Source organism: Eublepharis macularius, chromosome 1 (genome assembly GCF_028583425.1).
Source record: "Eublepharis macularius isolate TG4126 chromosome 1, MPM_Emac_v1.0, whole genome shotgun sequence".
NCBI classification, from domain to species: domain Eukaryota; kingdom Metazoa; phylum Chordata; class Lepidosauria; order Squamata; family Eublepharidae; genus Eublepharis; species Eublepharis macularius.
In genome coordinates, this window is record NC_072790.1 from 247,049,105 (window position 1) to 247,053,747 (window position 4,643).

The following is a 4,643-nucleotide window of genomic DNA, read 5'->3' on the forward strand; positions in this document are numbered from 1 at the left end:
GCAAGGCTATAAATAACAGGACATTTTAGAGGTTGATAATTCACAGGGTCTCTATAAGTTAGATGTGACTTGACAGCACATAACACACACACTGATTCCCCACTCGTGGGTTCAACGGGGGCACAACAAAAAGCAGGACATTATTCTAATATTATTTTACTCCACCGCTTCTTAGGATGTCATGGGATATTGGAAGGAGATGATTGTCAGCCCATTGCCAACTCCAGCTTGGTAAATTCCTGGAGATTTGGGGATGAAGCCTGGGGAGGATGGACTTTGAAAAGGGGGGGGGGCGATCAGCACTAGTGGAATGCAAGACCCTCCAAAGCAGTCATTTTCTCCAGGAATTCAGAAAGATCTTTAGGCCCTTTTGTATCCTTAGAATCCCTCCTTCTCACATGCCAAAGAAGACATAAGTATAAGGACAGCAGAGTACAGACTCTATATGGTAGAGTATGGACTCTACTTCCACAAGCCAAGACAACTTCAAAATTCAACAGTCATGTTATTGGTTTAGCCACACTCTGACTCACAATATCTAGCCATATTTTGTCAAATCCCTGGCTGAGACTTGTCTTCTGACCCACTGAGGGCCAAGCTACACATGATGAATGACACTTGAACGGCAAGTGTATTTCTCCCTGTTCACTTGCCCTCCACTCAATCCACTTGCCGTTCAAGTGTCATTCGTCATGTGTAGCTTGGCCCTGAGCTCATTGTCCCAAAAGATAACCCCGAATGGATGTTGCCTATGAACCATCAAGCCTCATTCTTAAAGAGTAAAAAAAATCCCAGAATTATAAGGAAGGGCTATCAAACCCGCCTTTCAGAGTTCTTCGATAAAGAAAGAACTATTTCTACAAATAGGTTAGAAGGGCAAGATTTGAGTAGCGCCTTAAAGACCAACTAGATTTCCAGGGTATGAACATTCAAAAGCTCCCTTTTTCAAATTCTTGAAAGCGCATACTCTGGAAACCTAATTGGTGTTTAAGATGGTACTGGACCCGAATCTTGCTTTCTACTACAGACCAACATGGCTACCCCCTGAAACAATCAAAACAGATTAACACTCAATGTTGAAATTTCTACCCTTCCTCTCCAATCACATGACCTGAAAGACCTCAAAGAAGGCCTTAGAAATTGACTCCCCCCAGACCTGAGCGAAAAGACCAAGCTCATGCTTCCAAATCAGGCAAAATATAGCTGTCCTTAGAAATTCTTCCTCCTCTTATATTCAACTGTAGAATCATAGTATCATAGAGTTGGAAGAATCCTTATAGACCATCTACTCCAACCCCCTACCCAATGCAGGAACAGTCTCAAGCATCCCTGACAAGTATTTGTCCAGCTGCTCCTTGAAGACTGCTAGTGAGGGAGAACCCACCACATCCTTAGGCAGCTGATTTCACTGCTGGATTACTCATAACTTGAAGAAGTTTTTCCTAATGTCCAGCCGGAACCTTTCCTCCTGTAGTTTAAACCCATTGGGCATTTTTACACATTCTGAATAATGCACTTTCAATCCACTTCCAGCGCACTTTGAAACTGGATTTTACTGTGTGAAACAGCAAAATCCACTTGCAAATGGTCACCAAACTGCACTGAAAGTGGATTGAAAGTGCATTATTTATTGTTGTGAAAGTACCCATTGTTTCGAGCCCTATCCTCTTTTACCAACCCTGACAGTCTCTCTTTTAGCAGTGATCTCAGGGAACTTTGTTCCCAGGCAATCCTTAACTTTCTTCTCCCCTCTCAACTTCAGTACATGCTGTGTACTGCTCCTTTCTTCCTCTCGTCTGTTCTCTTACAGACTGTCAAAGAACTATGCTACCCCCATCACCCTCTCCTCTCCTTCCCCAACGAACCTTAACTAAGGTTGTCTCACCAAAAAGCAGAAGTCAAGAGAAGGAAGGCAAGTCTGGTGAAGCTGTTGGAAGATCTCAGTGCAGCGAGCCTTTTTATACCAGTTTGTCTGTATCCCCTACTGGCCCCTCAACACGTTTGCATCCACCCCTTTGTGCCTTAGGCTTTAATTTGCAAGTGACCCAAACTAATTTGTGTGCCACATCAAAGTATTTTAATAAGGGACAAACGTTAACCAAAAGACTTAGTGAATTGTCAGCTCGAAACAATGCTCCTGAGAATTTAAAACACTTTGATCTTCTCATTTTTCATTTCTGAAAAATATTTGGCTTGTTTGTTCCTTCCCAGCAGTTAAAATAATGGGAATTCTGGTTGCATTTGTTTGCTTCGTAATAGCTGAATACAGTCTCTTTCTTGCCCTAGGTGCCATTTGATAATTCCATGCTTAGTAGGTTTTCTTCCTGGTTCCCAAGAGCCAATGAACAAATATATTCTTTTCTTTTTCTTTTTTCTTTTTCTTTTTTTATTATATTTTATTAACTTTTCAGAAAATCAAAAGGGGGGGATGGGTATAGAAAGGGGGGGGTAGGAAGGGAGAAAACAGGAAACACGCTATATAATCTGCTTACAACATTACATATCATTTAGTACTACAAATAGGTAGACTGTGATAATTGAAACAAAATTACATTAAAGCCTTTATATCCTTAAAACACTCAACACTTTATGCTTATTTTTAGCCCAATCATAGAATAGAGTCCAGGGCCCAGCATTTGTCTTTTCAATATTGAAGTCAATTGGTCCATTTCTGCACTCTCCATCATCTTCACCATTAGTTTTTCTTGCGTAGGTATTATTTGACGTTTCCAATAGTATGCTAATAAGATTCTAGCCTCTTTTTCTTTTTTCTCTGTCATTTTTTTCTTTTTTGTTTCCCCCCCCCCCCCTCATTTCGAATACTGATGTACTTTTTGCCAGGGGTCATTTCATAGAAAAAGAGCTGGAGGAACTCATTGGCATAACTCATCAGCATATGCCATGCACCTTGCCATCACCAGAAGTGTGTCATTAGCCTAACTGATTTGCATACGCCACACACCCTGACATCACCTATCCTGGCTGTTTTGGACCTAATCCTGGCCATTCAGGGCTGAAATTGGGCCCAAAATGGCCAAACGGGGCTGAAAATGGCCAAAAAGGTGCCCAAAATGGTCAGGATCAGGCTGCAGCTGAGTGGGAGAGTGATCCACCACCTGTCAGAGGCCCGATCCAGGCCATTTCGGCCCCAATCCAGGCCAAAATGGGCCCAAAATGGCCATGAGTCAGGTGGGCATGGCCACCAGACATGTGACCTCTTTGGGGAACTGCCAGAACTGCATTCCTGTGCGTTCCCCCTCGAAATGAGCCTTGCTTTTTGCACTGTGTTAATGCCATTTGATGCCATTTTAGACAATGCTACACTATATAAACATCTTCATATTTTATTTACATGATATGTATAAGCAATTGATATGGGGAGGGGGATTTAAAATGTGTACATTTAACTGGAAAATTCTTTGCAAGGAAACTGAAAATGGTACAGATTAGAATACCACACTGTTTTAATTTGTGAAAGATTGAAAAGGGGATCACCAAGTTGAAATGGTGGCTTGCAAATTTCAGTAGCATCTCTAGTCCTGAAGAACAGATCTCATGTTCTCACCTATGGATTGGTATTCCATAGAAACAGGGATGTTTCTCCAAAAAAGTTTTCATGGATCTGCAAGAAAACAAAAGGAAGGAAATGATGTCATTGTGCCATGGATGTTGCATCATTCACGTTCAGATCTGTAAAAGTACCAATAGTCCAGGCTTCTGGACAACATCCTGGAACCAGGCACAATAATGAACTGAACAATGAAAAGAAATTGGTAGCTAAGAGGCTTTCACTGAGGAAAGGAAGGAAGGCAGAGTCCTACAGCTGAACGCAACCTTGGAGATCATCTACACCAACACTCTACTCAATGCAGGAGTACGCAACTACAGCCTACCCCTGCCAAATGGCTGTTCAACATCATCTTCAACACCTCCAGTGAATAAGAATCCACCACATCTTGAGGCAGACTGTTCCACTGTTGAACAGCTCTTGCTGTTGGAAAGTTTTCCTAAACTTCAGACAAAATCTATTTCCTTGGAATTTCCACACATCAGTTTTAGAGCTGTCCTTTGGCTTGAGAGAGATCAAGTCTGCTCAATCTTTTGAGCAAGATTGTGTGCAAATTCTTCTCATATTTGCAGTCATATTTTATTTGAGAATGGGTCTTCATGGATTTAACTATTTATTCCAACTATTTATTCTATGCTTTATTAAATTCCTCACTTAGCTAAAAATTATTCAGAGACGAACAAGTGGAGAGAAGAAAAATCTGAACTCAATTCAGTTTGATTTTTATATTGGCCACAGGCTACAACTAAATACCTTAACAAAAATATAATTTAAAAAGAAGTTTGAAAGAATATGTGTACGAGTCAGCCCCACAACCTTAAACAACTTTTCACTAACAACCACGAATCAGCTAACAAATGTCACCAACACAGGTACCAGATCCTGCAACAGACCCAGATGCCAACTCTGCCCTCATACCTACCCAGAAAATATTACAGGACCCAATGGCACCAACTACACTATCTCTGGCTCTTACAGCTGCTCATCCTCCAATGTGAGATATGCCCTCATGTGCCAACAATTTCCATCTGCTCTGTACATTGGACAAACCAGCCAACCTCTGTGCAAAAGAATA